The 17,292-nt window shown below is 54.6% G+C and overlaps 1 protein-coding gene across 1 annotated transcript in view; it reads left to right on the top strand.

Moving 5' to 3' along the window:
* Positions 1-4,246: 4,246 nt before the first annotated feature.
* The window catches only part of Kdm4b (lysine demethylase 4B), a 111,120-nt gene continuing 98,074 nt past the window's right edge, over positions 4,247-17,292 (top strand). The window contains 1 exon segment of the mRNA XM_078034154.1: positions 4,247-4,362. The gene's annotated coding sequence lies outside the window, so the exon portion shown is untranslated.

Genomic DNA, 17,292 nt, shown 5'->3' on the forward strand with positions numbered 1-17,292 from the left:
GGAGAGAAAGCCAGGCAGGAGCGTCACCCGCACTGTGCAGGTGACAGCAGACCTGGGAGGCGGCCTCTGCGCGGGTCCCGGCTGCAGCTCAGGGTGTCAGGGTGCCGGGCTGTCCGCCCACCGTTCTCAGTGGAGCTGGCTGCAGGGTTTTTTGGGATATTTTTTAGTTGTTGACGGGCTTATTTATCTGTGTGTGGTGCTGAGGATCGAGGCCAGTGCCTCACATGCCAGGCAAGCGCTCTGCCACCGAGCCCAGCCCCTATAGATAAAGTGACCCGAGCACACCCAGTGAGGCCCGCCTGTGGCATGTGGCGATGTCCATGCTGCAACCAGAATCCATGGGGTCCACAAGCCAAGTGTCTACTCCTGGACCCTCCCAGGCAGCTTGCCGGGCTCAGTCCTAGAATGTTCTAGTCCAGTCGGACATTCTGCAGTGTGAGGGCCGCCCGGAGGAGCCACACCCCGACTTCCTCTACTGGGCCAGAGACGATCAGTGCAGACTCTCCAGTCAAGCCTGGTCACGCCAGGGCCCAGGACTGCCCTCCGCCACTCTGCCCCTGGGCCCCAGGCCTGCCTGACTCCACGCTGGGCAGGAGGTCCCACTGGAAGGGGTGTGGTCTCCCAGAAAGCTGTGGGGGCCCTGCTCCTTCCTGCAGCAGCCCCGTCCTCACCTAGGTTTCTGCGGACAGAACAGGATGCGAGGGGACAGCTCTGCCTGAAGTAGGTGTCACCAGATCCGTCGACTAGGGAATCAGCCTGGCAGGGGCTTCTCCCACTGGACTCCCAGAAATGCATTTGTGATTTTATTTTCTGGCACCACACTGGGGAGCTGGGGGTTTAACCCTAGGGGTTCTCTCTCACTGGGCTGTTTCCTCAGACCTGTCTTGTGACAGGGTATCTTGCTGAGGCTGGCCTTGAACTTGGGATTCTCATCCGGCAGCCTCTTGAGTAGCTGGGATTATAGGCATATAGCACCATGCTCTCCTTGGTATGTATATATATATATATATTTTTTTTTTTTTTTTTTTAAAGAGTGAGAGAATTTTAATATTTATTGTTTATCGGCAGACACAACATCTTTGTTTGTATGTGGTGCTGAGAATCGAACCTGGGCCGCACGCATGCCAGGCGAGCGCGCTACTGCTTGAGCCACATCCTCAGCCCTCCTTGGTATATATTTTTAAAAATATTTATTTCTTAGTTGTAGTTGGACACAATAACTTTTATTTATTTTTATGTGGTGCTGAAGATCAAATCCAGGGCCTCACATGCTAGGTTAGGGTTCTCCTGCTGAGCCGCAACCCTAGGCCTCCTCAGTATATTTTTAAAATTTATATTTTATTTTATTTTATTTTCTAAAGACAGAGAGGGAGAGAGAGAGAGAGGGAGAGAGAATTTTTAATATTTTTTAGTTCTCGGCAGACACAACATCTTTGTTGGTATGTGGTGCTGAGGATCGAACCCGGGCCGCACGCATGCCAGACAAGCGTGCTACCACTTGAGCCACATCCCCAGCCCCATAAAATTTATATTTTAGATGTGGGATCCAAATGTCCTTTTTGTGTGTGTGTGTGGGGTGGTGGGTACCAGGGATTGAACAGGACACTGAGCCGCATCCCCAGCCCTATTTTGTATTCTATTTAGAGGCAGGGTCTCGCTGAGTTGCTTAGTGCCTTGCTCTTGCTGAGGCTGGCTTTGAACTCATGATCCTCCTGCCTCAGCCTCCTGAGCCACCGGGATTATAGGCATGTGCCACTGCATCTGGCCATGCTTTTTTTTTTTTTTTCCATAGGGGCCATTTCTTGGCTCTGCACCTCAGGAAATGAAGGATGGAGACAATTGGAACTTGAGCACTAGTTCTGCTGACTATGATATCTCAGGACCAGGGCCAAGAGGGTCTCATGCCATTTTTGGGGAGAGATCCCCAAGCATGATGCCCGGCCCCAGGCTGCCATGAGATCTGCAAAGAATGGAAAACAGACAAATCTTATCCTAACATGAAAACTTTTTTTAAAATCTTTGTTTTATTTATTTTCATCTGGTGCTGAAGATCGTACCCAGTGCCTCACCTTTGCCAGGCAAGCGCTCTGCCTCTGAGCCACAACCCCAGCCCGCTAACGTGAAAACTTTCTAACAAAAAAATTGAATTACTTAGTAATCCCTCAAATGTACCCAATCTCTAGATTCAACAGTTGTTAATGCTAGCTTTTTTTCACATAAGAGATGCTATTTAAAAGTTAAGCAATCTACTAAGTTCTAAGAAATAAAAATTTCAGTCTGAATTCCAAAACATTTAGAGGGTACACCTGGAATTAGGAGAAGGGCTGCCTGGGATGCCGTCCCATCCCACACCTGTGTTTCCCACTGGTTTGGGAGCTTCTTGAAGGCATTTACTATTTGCTATTTTTAAAATTAAATTTAAATTCCACAAGGACTACATGAATGTGGTCCCATAGGAATTTTAAACACCCAGAACAGACTCAAATCTCCTTTTGACTTTACTAAGCATGAAACTGTCTTCTCCTTCCCCAAAGATTTAGCCTTCTCAGCTTGGGGGTGCATTTTCTGGGCACCTGACACTATGGTGCCCAGAAACTCCATGGTCCTGGTTCCCAGGTTTCCATGATGTCTTGTTGAACACAGAGCCATTCTACAGCTGCTCAGCAACAGTGCGGGAGATGGGCCAGGACAATGCTGTGAGACGCAGATCTGCCCCATCCCCATCCCCCACCCTCCAGCTGCTACACAGTACCCCAGAGTACCAGGTGCCCCAAGTTACTTACCCAATCCCCTACAGATGGATATTTAGAGCACAATATTAGCAGCTGTAGTGTGCAAATAGTTCAGAGTGGCACCACTTTCAGGGAGAACTGCTTGCTGTGTTTTAGAAAAAGTCAATGGGCTGGGGTTGCAGTTCAGTAGTAGAGTGCTTGCCTCAAGCCAGAGGTACTGCGTTCAATCAGCACCACGTTAAAAAAAAATAAGAGATAATGTGTCCATCTACAACTGGAAAAAGTCAAATTGCCCCATTTACACCCCTGTCCTTACCAGCAAAATGGGAGCATGCCCACACCCCTGCCTGCTCCAGAACGCAATGATGATGATGATGTCAAGCCTCTATTAAATGCTGGCTATATAAGAAGCCAACAAAATCACACTCTGGCCCAGAATGCGCAGGGAGGGCGATTCTAGGCTTATCGCTGGAATTGGGTACTGAGTTTCCAAACTGCAGGGCTAAGCTTGACAGAAACCAAGGCAACTCATTTTGCAAAGGAGGACAACTGAGAACATGAGAAATGCGTGCCTCGCTCCACTTAATTCCTACAACATCCCCAGAAGGGGAGCCGGCAGTATGTGGATGATGTCAAGTCCATTTCACAGGGGAAACCGAGGCTCAGCGAGCTGACTTCGCTGGAGGCCACCCCAGGGAGGTGTGGGGTCCGGCTAAGCTTCCACCCAAATAAAGAAGGACCAAACTCGTCTCCTTCCCTACACCTTAGGAAACTTGTTGTTTCGGAAGGCCTGGCCCTTTTTTGCAAAGGTTTGCTGACCTGCTTTGGGGGTGTGAATGCTTGTTGGTGGACCCTATATTTTGCCAGTCCTCAGTCCTTCTCTTTTGCAAAATACGTTGCTTTTGGTGCTCTGTTTCCGCGTTGGGCACGTCTCAGGTTTATGGAACTCGGCGCCCAAATTCCGGCGCCGGTTCTCGAACCCCCTCTGAAGAGCTCGGGGCCCGGTGCTGATGTTGTGCTGGTTCTCACGTACTCAGCCGCCGCCTGATAACCAGGGCGGGATCCGGAGCCATCGGCCAGTGATTGGCACCCACCCCAGCCAGTCGGCGCCTGGGGCCGATCCTGCAAGCCAATACTTGCTTCCCTCCGTGAGGGTCGTGGGGCGGTCCCTGAGGCGCCCTTGTCAATCCGAGGCACAGTCACCATTCGGTTGGTCTCGGCCGCTTTGGCTGGCGTGCGTTGTATCCAATGAAAGCGGAGCCGGTCAGTGGGCACGTGAGTGGGCGCCGGCGTGTCCCTGCAGTACGGCCAATGAGGAGGCAAGGCTGGTGCCTGCTCCTTCCCAATCGCAGCGCGCGGTGGGCGGGCCGTGCGGTGTTGATGGGCCCGGTTGAGGGGAGGGGCGGAGCTGTCAGCCGCAGCCAATGGGCGCGCGGGCGTGGGCTCTGCGGCCAATGGCAGCCGGGGCGGAGCTGGCGCGCCGCCTCATAAGCCCCCCCCGGGGCGCTCGCGGAGGGCTCGGCCGCCAGCGACCGAGCGGGGCTCGGCCCGAGCGGGGCCTGGGGGTGCGACGCCGAGGGCGGGGGAGCGCGCGCCGCTGCTCCGGACCGGGCCGCGCGCGCCACCTCAGGTGAGCCCGCGGGGAGGCCGGCAGCCGGCCGCGTACGAGCGCGGGCCCCGCCGCCGCCATGCCGCCCCCGCGCCGCGGCTCGGAGCTGCGGGCGCGCCGGGGACTCGAGGCCCAGGCCTCGGGCGCGGCCTGCTCGGCCGGGCCGCCGCGCTTTGTCCCGGCCGGCGAGGCAGTTGGGGGCGTTAACCGCCCGGTCCTGGGCGCCCGCGGGGCTGCGGCCGGGGCGGCGGGCCGGACAAAGGCGGGGCGCGCCTAGGGCGGAGGCGGGGGCGCCCCTTCCCGGGCCCGGGGCGCGCGGGGCCGAGCCCAGGCGGCCGGGCCGGGCGGCACAAAAGGTGACAGCGTGGGTGGCCCGGCCGCGGGCCCTCCTTCTCTATTATTCGAAGTGATCCTAATGATAATTACCGTAGGAAAAAGAGAGGGAGGGAGCGGGAGAGAGGAAGGCAGGAAGGAAGGAAGGGAAAGGGGGAAAAGACCCCGGGCCCTCGGCTGCGCCCCCGGCGTTTCCGGCCCCGGGGCTCCCGAGAGGCTGAGGGGAAGCGCCCGGCGCGGACACTCGGCGGCCCCTGGTGCCCGTCACCGCTCCCACCCCCTCCGCGAGTCAACCTGCTGTGCCGTCGCGGCTTCCAAACACGCCCCCCCTGCGCCCCGCATCCCCCCAATAAGCGTGCAATCTGGGCTCTTTTTTTTTTTTTTTTGGATTAAAAAAAGGAATCTACTTGTTATGCGCTCGCAGCTCGAGACGCGTGCCCCCGTCCCTCCCCCTGCAGCCCGATCGCCATCTCGAGGAAGCCCCTTCTCTAGAGATAATCGTGCTGTTGCTCCCGCAGCCACCCTAGTGTGGTCCCTTGTGGACATCCCTCTGGCAGCTGGGGACGGATTCGTTCTGAAATGTGCCCGTCCTGGGGTTTGCCAGGGCCTGGGTCTGCTCAGTGGGTGCGGTGACATCGGGCCAAGTGGGGGTCTGTGTCCACTTAGGCACCGGGAAAAGGTGGTTCAGTTCAGCGGAGCTCAGCGATCTTGCAATATGGAAAGAGTATCTTTTCCCATGTGACTGTGTCAGCGGCAATTATTGAGCGTGCCCCTTTGGGTCCTCTCGCGTGCCAGCGCTGTTTAGGGTCTGAGGATGGTGGGATGCAAAGGGCTTGGTGTCCTACCCCACCCCTTTGTCCCAACAGCCAGGTATCCCTGTCTCCAGGTTGGCGAATATAAAACAGCACCTGCTCTAAAGTGGGCTCATTAGATGACTCCTGTGGGCTTTTATCAGAGCTTTGCCAGGGCTAATGACTCCCCTAATTCTCAAATAATAGCTGCCTCCTGAGCCTCCAGGATGGCCCCACAGCCTCTCCCTGCCCTCTACAAAAGCTCTAGGCAGCCCTTCTGCCTTTTATTTTTTGAAATCCTCGAAGGACGGAGTATAAACTGGTAGAGTCAACTTTTGATGCTCCTTGTTGAGCAAGGATTTCTAAAACTTGCCGGCCCTCTTTCCGCGTCTCTGATTGGACACTGTGCAAGTCTTGCTGCTGCTTCCCCCCACCAGGTGCGGGGGACACTGGGAGGGTCAGACCGTCCTGGCCTGATGGAGGTCACCGTGGGGGAGGGAAGGAAGTGGTGGAGGTTCCATTGCACAAAGGCTGCAGGGTGCTTGGTGTTATGTGTGGAAATGTGTGCTGTGTCAGGCCCCGTGTGAGTGCGTGCACAGGTGCGTGATCACTGAGAGTTGACACTGAGAGTCTTGATTGTCTGTGTCTCCTAATCCTTTTCTCTACGGGGAGTGGGCTGCTAAGCTGACCTTAAGTCCTAGAGCTTAAGGTGTGGCAGGCGTCCTCCTTTGTCATACTTTACTGTCTCTTCTTAGCAAAGACCTGTCCTCAGTCCCTGTGGCTTCCTGCAGGAGCCCAGACTCTGTGGACCCCTTGTGCCCACCCTGCCTCCCTGCAGGTGCTCAGCCCCCGCCCCTTCCCCTGGAAGGCAGGGAGTCTCAGCGCTGGGGGACCATCTATCCTTGGCTCCTACCAAGGAGGAGGGCTCATTTGGCCCTGGGAGGTTGGGTGTGGAGCCCCGAAGATTGGGAGGAGGGACCTTAACCCATGGGGACCTGAGTTTTAGTGGGGGGAATGCATTGAAGGTCATCCACTTTAGAGTGTAGTGGGCTAGGAGGTGAGCTGCCCTAGGCTCAGCCCTGGGACTGAGGAGTGGACAAGAGAACATTTCTGACTGGGTGCAGTGGCATGTGCCTGTGATTCTAGGGACTCTAGAGGCTGAGGCAGGAGGATGGCAAGTTTGGGGCCAGTCTCAGCAATTTAGCAAGATCCTGTCTTAAAATAAAAAATAAAATGGGCTGGACCTGGGTGTAGTGATGCATGCCTATAATCCCAGTAATCCCAGTGGCTCAGGAGGCTGAGGCAGGGAGAGTTGCAAGTTCAAAGCCAGCCTCAGCAAAAGCGAGGCGCTAAGCAACTCAGTGAGACCCTGTCTCTAAATAAATACAAAATAGGGCTGGGCATGTGCTCAATGGTTAGTGGTTCAATCCTGGCACATCCATAGCCCCCACCCCAATAGGAAAAGAACGTTTCTGGGTGGCTCTTCCTGGGAGATCTGAATGTGTGGTTACAAACTCAAAGCTGTGTGACCTTGGGCCAGTCACTGCTCAGAGGCCAAAGTGAGGAGCATCAAACCCTTCCCAAGGCCCCTGGGAAGAGAGCAGTGGACAGCTGGAGAACTGTGGAGAGGATGCCTGTGCTGGGCAGCCTGACAGATGGCCAGCCCTCACCCCCCCACCTCCACAGACCTGCCACATGGCTGCCTGATGGGGCCCTCAGACCTGTCCTTCCCCAGAGGCTCTGCTTCTGTCAGTGTCGTAGGACACTGGACAGTGGAGGAGGGACTGCATGTGGTCGGTTGGCCCTGGCAGCGGAGTTTCTGGCTCTGTTCTATGCCCTGCAGTCTGTGGGATCTGAGACCTGGGTGCAGCTGCCTCCTCTGGGCAGGTCACTTCACCTGTCTGAGCACTGGAGGCACAAGGCGCACCGCACTGCTACGCTGGGGGGGGGGGACTCGCTCGGGAAGGGGGTGCTCCCCGGGGCTCCGGCTGCCTGCCCTGCCTGCCAGGCCTCTCACCTGCCCTGCCTGCAGGCTGGCCCGGTGTCCTGGGCATGGCAGGGTGGTGAGCAGTGTTCCTGGCTTCCAGCCACTCTGTCAGGAGCATCTCCAGTTGTGACAGTTGCACATGTCCAGACCTTGCCCAGTGTTCCCTGGGGTTATCGTTGCCCCATATTAGGACTCGAGGACCCCATCTGCCTGGGTCCCCAGTTCCCTCTGCTCCCACCCCCACCCTCTGACAGCAGTGGCTGTGGATTCTAAACTGCGTCCTGTCCACACCCTGTTTCCACCCCAGGGAGGAGACACGCCCACCCCTTGCTGCAGCCCAGGAAGAGCTCTGGGCGGCTCTGGGCTCCTACAGGTCTTGTGGAGGTGGACTGCCTAGCCCTTCTACTCTGTCCCCCTCCTGTCAGCTTGATTAGAGCTGTTCTTTAAGTCACTTTAGGCTGACTCACTCCTTTCTTGTTGGCCTAGTCCTGATCCCTGAGGCTCTGGAGTTGTGGGAGGCCATGTGCCTGTTGCTGTGCTTTTATTAACATGCTCAGATGCACTGGCCGTGTTGAGGGTTGGTGTCTGGGAGACACTTGCCCAGCACTGGGGGGCCCTGTGGAGACACTTGTCCAGCACGTGGGGGGACCTGGGTTCCCTCCCCAGCACCACCGCCAAAAAAAAAAAAAAAAAAAAAGATTGTCACTTTGTTGAATTGAGTTTTAATTTTGGGTGAATTGGGTTTTGGGTTTGTGCTACTTGGCTTGTGCTGGCACCTCTTCTTGGCTAGGAAAGGGGTCTCAGCTGGCTTCCAGTTTTCCCTCCTGCTCCCCCAAGGGGCTCTTAAAAACACCCTTCCCCGTGGGGTGGGGAATATGTGGAAGTCTCTTCCTTCTGCTCAGTTTTGCTGGAACCTAAAATTGCTTAAAAAATAGTCTATTTTTAAAAAATAAGAGAAACAAAAACAAAAATGATCTTACCCTGGTCAGGACCTTCCAGTAGTTTCCTGTTGCCCTTGGAAAAATTCTGGGCCCCTCCTGCGGCCTCCTTGCTGTGCTGGCTGCCTGGTGGTGGGGAAGACCCCGCTGGCCTGCCCTGCCCTCCTGGCTGCCCTCTTCAGGTGTGGCCACCTGCCTGCCTCTGCCCCTTTGCACCTGCTGCTTCTCTGCAGCGAGCCTTTCCCTCCTGCCACCTGCAGGGGCTCCTCGCAGTCAGGCCTGGCCAGCGGGGTCTTCCCCACCACCTGTCTGAAGCCGCCCCCCCCCCCAGTGCCCTGTGTGCCCCTCCTCCGCCTTTTTCTGCTGGAGCCCACAGGCCAGCAGTGCGTATTAATCTCTTCTTGTGCTGTGTCTGTCTGCTCCACTCCGGCAGGGGCACTTTCAGTAAAAGACCAGAAAGTAAATATTTTCATGTTTGTAAGCCAGACAGTCTGTCCTGGCCGCCCCACTCTGCCATCATGGCCAGAAAGCCACTGTGGACTGCATCCCAGCAAGCGAGTCTCCGGCGACCCAGTAAAACTTCATGCACGCGCAGGCCTGGCCGTGGCGGACACTTGGCAGGTCATGGAGTCCTTCTCTTCTTTGCGCCACCACCACCATTAAAGTGTCCAGACCATTCACTCTTAGTCTGCGGGCTGCACAAAGACCCTGAGCTGGAGTTGGCAGACGCCTGGGCCATGGTGAGGGCCACACAGTAGATGCACGACATCCGAGTGTGTAGCACAGCAGGGCAGCCCCTGGTGCCACGTGGGTCTCTCCCTCCTGCTGGCTTCAGTCAGTCACACTAGACTTTCAGAAGTGGGTCCCAGACTGTTTAGAGGAACTCAAACTTCGGAGATGTAAGGACGGGTCTTGAGGACCCCGCAGGAAGCGCGGGGGAGCACAGGCAGAGACAGAAGAGGGCCTCCCTCGGGCTGGGTGGCCAGACCGGGACCTGTCCTCACCTGGGATTCTCACCAGCCCCAGCTCAGAAGAGCCGAGTGCGAGGTCCCCAGGGAGCTGTGTGTGACCCTGCAGGTCCTGGGAGTTAAAGGAAAGAGCGCCTGGCCCTCCTCTCACCCCCAGCAGAGCCATCAGAGAGTGCTGTGGGCCCGGGAGGGGCCTTTTCTGCAGGAGAGGTGGCTTTCATGGGTATGAAACAGCTTTGTGGGCACCGGTGACCAGCTCCCTCAGGAGGTCGGGTGGTGGCGGGGGGTGGTGCCCAGCACATCCCGTGTCTTGTTCCTCCAGGTTTATGGCATGAGTTTCCTGAGCAGGTGTGGGTGGGGCACAGGGATGCTCCGACTTGTCAAGAAGGGTCCTCAGGGCTGTGCTGGCTCTGGGAACGCTCACTCTCCAGGAGGCTGCCTGAGCCCCTCCACCTTTGCCCGTGCGTTCCGCTGTCTCTGTCCCTTCCCTCCCCACTCCGGCCACCTTGGCAGGCACCAGGAGACTGGTGAGGAGGTGCCCAGCTCCACCCTCTGTGTTTGCATTTGGACCCAAGCTGGGCAGCTCCTGGGGGGGGTGGGCCCCTTTTGTTTTCGTGGCTGCCTTGTCTCCCGGGAGAGGGAGAGGTGGTGGAGAGAGATGACTCCCGAGCTGGCAGAAGATGGAGCTGGGCTCGTGTGAGAAGAAGTGTGGAAATGGGTCCCAGCTCCCCTCTGACCGCAGAGCCAGCTGAAGTGGCCAGTGGGGGCAGTGACGTGTCAAGGACCCTCTGACCACAGTGGGGTGCACACCTAAGCAGCAGAGCAAGCGCCTGCACCTTGCCCTCCAGACAGTGCTGTCACCACATCAGGGAAGCAGTGACAGCACTGAGACGCCCAAGCCAGAATTGGGGGCCGGGGTTGGAGGCTGGGGGCTGTGGCTTCAAAGCCCACCTGGCTGTCGGGCTCACCCTGCCCACTCTCCTGCAGCTGTCTTCCCTGGGGGACCTTAAGGTGTGTAACTGGGAGTGTCCGGTGACCCGGGGTGTCCCAAGGGTGCCCTGGAGCTGCCATCTGCACTAGGGAAGAGGGCTAGGTGTGCTCATGAGCACTAGTTCGGGTCAGGCCGGGGCGGGGTCCTCCTCCACTCTGTAGACCCAAGGCCCCAGTGGAGCATGAGACCATAAATCCCTTGAGAGCGAACTTGGAAACGGGAAGATCAGTGCAAGCGCTTGTGTGGAGTGAAGTGTCTAGGAGTCACATTAGAAGGTAAAAGCCATAGGTGAGCGGGGCACTGTGGTCACCCCTGTAATCCCCCTCGCTTGGGAGGCTGAGGCAGGAGGATCGTGAGTTCAAATCGAGCCTCAGCAACTTAGTGAGAGCCTGTCTCAAAAAGGGCTGGGGATGGGGCTCAGAGGCTAAGTGCCCCTGGTTCAGTCCCCAGTATCTGCCCCCTAAAAAAGGTGGATGAAGTCAACTAAAAATATTTTTTAGTTGTAGATGGACACGTGGACCCTTATTCTATTTTTATGTGGTGCCGAGTATCGAACCCAGTGCCTCACAGTGCTAGGCAGGACTCTACCTCAGAGCTGTAACTGCAGCCCAGGTGAAAGTAATTTTAATAAGATTTTTTTCTTCCACATTTCTTATTGGTGCCTTAGAGTTGTACGTGACGATGGAATTTGTTGTTACTTGCCCGAAATATAACAATATAATTTGGCCAGTGTCACTCCCCAGTCTTCCCACCTCAGTCCCCTGGTGCAGTTCCTCAACAGATCTCCCTTTGATTTTCATGAGATTTGTCCCTACCTTTCTTTTCCTTTCTCCTCTCTAGCTTCCACATATGGAAAAAAAAAAAAAGACCCTTGACCTTCTGAGTTTTTCCTACCAATGCCAGGATTTTATTATTCTTCCTGGCTGCATAAAACTCCACTGTGTCCACGCCACGTTCTCTTCACCCGTTCATCCGTCGACGGACACCTTGGCTGTTCCACGGTTTGGCTGCTGTAAACATGGGTGTGCGTGTCACCGTCATGTGAGGACTTAGGTTCTTCAGGGTCAATGCCACGGAGAGGCACACTGGGTCCCAGGGTGGTTCTGGCCTCGTCTTTTGACAACCTCCATGCTGATTTCCACAGAGGTGGCACTAAGTGACAGTCCCACCGAGAGCGTCCAGGTTCCTTGGTGCCCGCATCCTCCCCAGCGTTTCTTAATCTCTGTGTTCTCGATGGCGGCCATCTGACTGAGACGGAATCAGGGCACTTTGGGTCTGCGTGTCCCCGATTGGTCAGGGGGACATTTCTTTCCGGTATTTGTTGGCCATTTGTATTTCTTATCTTGGGAAGTGGCTGTTTATTAATTTGCCCCTTTACTAGTTGGTTATCTGAGTTCTGGTTGGAGTTTTTGAGTTAGTTCTTCATATGTTCTAGACACCCATCCTCCGGCAGAAGAGCAGCAGAGACGCAGACGCGTCTCCCACCCTCAGCTTCTCTCTGCCGCTCCTCGCGTCTCCTTGCTGACTGCTGGCAGAGCTTTCGGATGGGGTCCCCTCATCAGCTCTTGGCATTACTTCCCGAGCGTGAGCAGGTCTGTGCCGGGCTGTGCGCTGGGGGTGGGCCGTGAGTCTCCCCCTAGGAGTCGCAGTTCTGGTCTGATCCACCTGGAGCTGACTTTTGTGCAGGGTGATCGATAAGGTCTAGTCTCATTCTTCTAGAGACGAGTACCAGTTGTCCCAGCACCATCTGTTAGAAAGGCTGCCTTTTCCTGGGGTATGTTTCTAGCACCTTGGTTGAGGATCTGATGACTGTATCTGTGTGGGCTTGTTTCTGTGTCTTCTGGTCTGTACATTGGTCTGTGTTATCTGTTTTTATGCCAGCACCATGCAGTTTTTGTTACTGTAGCTCTGCAGGATAATTTGAAGTCAGGTATTGTGAGGCCTTCAGCATTGCGTTTTTGACTTAGAATTGCCCTGCTTTCAAATGAATTTTAGCACTGTTTTTTTTTTTTTTTCCTGTGAAGAATGTCATTGGTATTGCATTGAGTCTGCGTGTTGCTTTTCGTAGTATGGCCTTTTTAATAAAATTAATTCTACCTATCCATGACATGGGGGGGTCTTTCCCTTTTCTGAGGCCTTTGATTTCTTTTTTCAATATTATCTAGTTTAGTTTGTAGAGGTCTTTCATCTCTTTGGTTAGATTCATTCCTAAATATTTTATTTTTCTGAGGCTATTGTGAATGGAATTGTTTTCCTGATTTCTTTCTCAGAAGATTCATTATAGGAAAGCAATTGATTTGATTTTTTAAATTTTTTTATTTTTATTTTTATTTTTTAGAGAGAGAGAGAATTGAGAGACAGAGTGAGAATTTTTTAATATTTATTTTTTAGTTCTCGGCGGACACAACATCTTTGTTGGTATGTGGTGCTGAGGATCGAACCTGGGCCGCACGCATGCCAGGTGAGCGCGCTACCACTTGAGACACATCCCCAGCCCCTGATTTTTTTTTAAATGTTGACTTTGTAAACTGCTACTATGCTAAATTTTTTTATTAGCTCTTTTTTTTTTTTTTTTTTTGGTACCAGGGATTGAACTCAGGGGCTCTCAACTACTGAGACACGCCCCAGCCCTGTTTTGTATTTTATTTAGAGACAGGGTCTCACTGAGTTGCTTAGCGCCTCACCTTTGCTGAGGCTGGCTTTGAACTTGCGATCCTCCTGCCTCAGCCTCCCGAGCCACTGGGATTACAGGTATATGGCACCACGCCTGGCTTCTTGTAGTCTTTTGGTGGAGTTTTTAAATCTTCTAGGTATAGGTAATTTTATTTTTTTATTTTTAAAATTTTTAAAAAATATCTATTTTTTAGCTTTAGGTGGACACAATATCTTTATTTTATATTTATATGGTGCTGAGGATCGAACCCAGTGCCTCAGCATGCCAAGCGAGCCCGCTACTACTTGAGCCATATCCCCAGCCCCGCTATAGGTAATTTTAAGAGGATTTTTATTTGTTGACTTGGTGCTGGGGTTGGAAACCAGGGTTCATGTGTGCTGGGTAAGTGCTCTGCACTGAGCTGTAGCCCAGCCCACTAATAAGGTCTTTTTATTGAACGCGTACGCCCAAGTTTTCTTGTCCCATATGTCATTGTTGGGAGAACCCAGGAGATGTTTTACACCCTTCTTTCTTGGCACTCCGTCTTGGACAGTTGATGTGTGTCTCACGGTGCCAGCTGTCCCTCTGTGGCCGACCATGTGGCTCTCTAGGTGAACTGAGCATGAGGGTCCAGGTCGTAATGGATGAGGTGCTCCTGAGGGGCTCAGTGGATCTGGGTCCATAGCCCCTTCCTCCCACCTTCCCAGTCCTGCCCCTTCCCCCCAGACACCACTCCTGGCTCTGGTGGCCTCTAGCTGGGGAGATGACATGAACCTGACTCAAACCAACTCTGGGGAGGTGGAGTCCAGCTGGGAGAGCCCCAGGGGCCGAGGCGTGCCCAGTCCTGAGCTGTGGGAGGGGCCCCGTTTCGCAGTCCTTCACGGGAGCACTAGGCCCGTGTCAGCCCTTGGTCAGTGCCAGTCCTGACTTTTCTCTGGGCTTCTGACTTTCCTTGACTGTGAGTGCAGTGATGTGGGAGAAGTTGCTGGACTCGGCCTCCCTCCTAGGGCAGCCAGCAGCCTTTAAGCTGCCCTTCCGCATTTGTGCCCAGGGCAGGAAAGAAGATGCAGGGCCGGGGCATGGTGCAGGGTGCCTGGGAAGAGGCTTGTCCCTCCGCCTCTGGAGCAGGTTTCAGGGGGCAGGTAGAGGTGGACTGGGCCAGGGTGGGCTTTTGGGGGAGGGGCGTGGACTGGCAAGAGGCAGCACTGGCCCGTGGTCAGGCCTGAGTCTTGCTCCTGTTCCCTGTGCTGCCCGGCGTCCTGCCCTGCCCCTCCATCAACTGTGGTGGTGAGGTGAGGGCTCAGCGTGAGGCAGGGGCTCCTGTGGACTGTCCCCTTGGGAAGATGATTTGGTTAGGGGTGCTGGCAGTCGGACCAGGGCTGGCACCTGCTGGGTGTACATTGTGCCACTGCCCCACACGCAGCCCTGTCTCTAGAGACGTCTTTTTTTTCTTTGGGGGCACTGGGGATTGAACTCAGGGGCCCTTGGCCACTGAGCCCACCCCCACCCTGTGTTGTATTTTATTAGAGACAGGGTTTCACTGAGTTGCTTAGCACCTTGCTAAATTGCTGAGGCTGGCTTTGAACTCCATCCTCCTGTCTCAGCCTCCCGAGCCGCTGGGACCACGGGCGTGTGTCGCCATGCCTGGCCTCTGGAGACTTGTTGGGGTTAAAGTCTGCCCTGGGCAGTGCTGGGGCAGCCCTCCAGCTTTCTCCTGGCTGCTGTAGGAGCGCCTGCTTTCCATTCTTTATCTCAGCCTGATTCTGTCTGAGTCTGGAGAAGGGTCTCTGTGGGTTTGCTGTCGTTCTGCAGGTCAGTGCCGTGGGGCCGTCTCTGCTGCTGTGGTCTTCCTCTTCCTCCTTTGCCCGCCACTGTTTTTATTTGCACTCCGTGGATATCTTCTAATTATCGCTTTAATTCCTTTAATGATTTTTTTATACATGGGCACAATGTCTTTATTTTGTTTATTTATTTTTATGAGGATCGAACATGTGAGAGGCGAGTGCTCTACTGCTGAGCCACGACCCCAGCCCCCTTTAATGATTTTTTCATGATATTTTTGGAGGGATTTCTAAGTGGTGGCTCTGGGCCTTATACACATCTCAGAGTCCCCATTTTCTTTGGAGCACCCCTATGCCGATGCCCTTTGAACAGGGCTCAGTCTGGATTTCACTGTGCCTGGATTCCTGGGGCGGCCTCCCTTGCTGGTCCTCCTCACAGGTGGCGGAGAGCGTGTGGAAGCCCTCTCAGGATCCGTGCTCATCAGAACTATTTGGGAGGCTCCAGATTAGGGAATGGGGGTGCCACCCCCTCCCTGTTCCTGGTTCGTGGTCCTAATCCTGGTGCGTGTGCCAGGAGCACTCAGAAGAAAGCCCCCGACGGGTCTAGAGGTCAGCTCTCGAAGGCACCGGGGCAGTGGGGTTTTGGCAGTGGCATCGGGATTTGCTTGGTGATGGTCACACTCTTGGTGAGAGCCGAGGACCGAGATCTGAATGTGGAGGTCAGCAGGCCAAGGACCCTGCGGCCGTGGTTGCCTGGACACTTTTTCCCCTGCAGTATGGGATGGAACCGAGGGGAGCTCTACCACTGACCACACACAGCCCCTTTTATTTTTCGAGACAGGGTCTGCTCTGGCCTTGACCATGCCGTCCTCCTGCGTTGGCCTCCAAGGTACAAGGAACCTGGATAGCTTCAGTAGACGCTGTCGAGCAGGAGTGCAGCGGTGATCAGAACGTGCACCCGACAGTGATTTCCTGGCCTGAGTTTGTTTTTACATAATGGCTTGGTTAGTACAGCTTTCTTGCCATTCATAATCCACTCTTTAAAAGTGAACAGCGTCGTGGTTATGTGCAGCTGCCGTCACGGAGATTCACTCCAGAATATTCTCCTCATCCCCCAAAATGCCTTCCGCTTCCGCCTCCTCAGTAGTGATGACAGGTGTCACTGCTGTGCCTGCAGGCTTTACGGACACAGTCACAGGAGCGCACCATGGCCCATGGCCGTAGGTGGTCCCTTGAGGTGGTCAAGAGCTGCGCTGGCCCACGTCTGCGTTTTTTGGCTGGTGTGAAGGTGGCGCCGTGACGGTGCTGGCCCAGGTTGTGTGCCGCTTGTGTTTGTGTCATGGGCAAGTATCTAGGAGCAGAGTGGCTACAGTAGCTCCATGTTGAACGCTTCAGGAGACCACCACATCCTTTGGGAAGAGTGGCTGCACTGTTTACAGTTCCATTCACCACTTGCCAGCATTCCCATGAGGTTTGGCACTTTTAATCTAAATTATGCGGAGGGCTGGGGGCGTGGCTTAGTGGTGGAGCACCCGCATGGCCAGGCCTGTCCAGGCCTGCCCGAGGCCCTGGGTTACATCCCCCGCACCACCACCACCACAGCCCGCTTTTGATGGCGTGGCAAAAGTCCCCTGGTCATCTGGCTGTTGCCTGATGTCTGTTCTAGGTCTTTACATCTCTCTTTTTTTTTTTTTTTTGAATTTTTAATATTTGTTTTTTAGTTCTCGGCAGACAACATCTTTGTTGGTATGTGGTGCTGAGGATCGAACCCGGGCCGCACGCATGCCAGGCGAGCGCGCTACCGCTTGAGCCACATCCTCAGCCCTTTATATCTCTTTTCCTATTTAGAATTCTTTTTGGTTGTAGGTGGACATACCTTGATTTTACTTGTCTATTTTTATGTGGTGCCGAGGATTGAACCCAGCGCCTCGCGCACAGGCTAGGCGAGTGCTCTACCCCTGAGCCCAAGTCCCAGTCCCCCAACCCTTTTTTAAAATCAAAAAGAAAAAGTTTGGGACAGAGTCTCGCTAAGTTGCTGAGCCGGTCTCAACTTGGGACCCCCGCCTCGGCCCTGAGCAGGTGGAAGGTGTGCGCCGCGCGCCTGGTCTCGGCACCTTCCTGTCTGGAAGCACACTGCTCGCCGCCTGGGGGAGGTGGTCTGCGCTGACACCCTCCTGGGTTGTGCGTCTTCACTGAACCGGCATCAGCCACAGTTTCTGTTCCATTTTTTTTTTTTTTTTTTGGTACTGAGAATTGAACCTGGGGGCGTTCCACCATTGCGCCCCATCCCAGCCTTTGTTATTTTTTTATTTTGAGACAGGGCCTCACTATGCAGCCAAGACTGGCCTTGAACTGGTGATCCTCCTGCCTCAGCCTGCCCCTCCTTTGTACCTGTCCTTTCCTACTTCTGTATTGAATTTCTGGCCCATAGCCTCCCCACTTGTTGAATGGGGGGTTCATGGTTTTTCTGACTTAAAACAGCGTGTCTCCCCTTTGGTAATGCGGACAT

The sequence above is a fragment of the Ictidomys tridecemlineatus genome, chromosome 2 (genome assembly GCF_052094955.1).
Source record: "Ictidomys tridecemlineatus isolate mIctTri1 chromosome 2, mIctTri1.hap1, whole genome shotgun sequence".
NCBI lineage: Eukaryota > Metazoa > Chordata > Mammalia > Rodentia > Sciuridae > Ictidomys > Ictidomys tridecemlineatus.